This window comes from Sinocyclocheilus anshuiensis, unplaced genomic scaffold (assembly GCF_001515605.1).
Source record: "Sinocyclocheilus anshuiensis isolate Anshui unplaced genomic scaffold, SAMN03320099.WGS_v1.1 scaffold2373, whole genome shotgun sequence".
Classification (NCBI taxonomy): Eukaryota; Metazoa; Chordata; class Actinopteri; order Cypriniformes; family Cyprinidae; genus Sinocyclocheilus; species Sinocyclocheilus anshuiensis.
Window position 1 is genome coordinate 160,035 of NW_015551030.1, and position 216 is coordinate 160,250.

Here is a 216-nt window from a genome sequence, read left to right on the forward strand (position 1 = left end):
TGTATATGAGCATGTGTGTGTGTGTATATGAGTGTGTGTGTGTATGAGCGTGTGTGTGTGTATATGAGAGTGTGTGTGTGTGTGTGTGTATGAGCGTGTGTGTGTGTGTGAGTGTGTGTGTGTATACGAGTGTGTGTATATATGAGCGTGTGTGTGTATATGAGTGTGTGTGTGAGCGTGTGTGTGTGTGTATATGAGTGTGTGTGTGTATGAGCG

The 216-nt window shown here is 44.4% G+C and overlaps 1 protein-coding gene across 3 annotated transcripts in view; it reads left to right on the forward strand.

The window, feature by feature from the left end:
- ap3s1 (adaptor related protein complex 3 subunit sigma 1) overlaps nt 1-216 on the forward strand; it is an 11,408-nt gene that overhangs the window by 4,577 nt on the left and 6,615 nt on the right. The window lies entirely within an intron of this gene.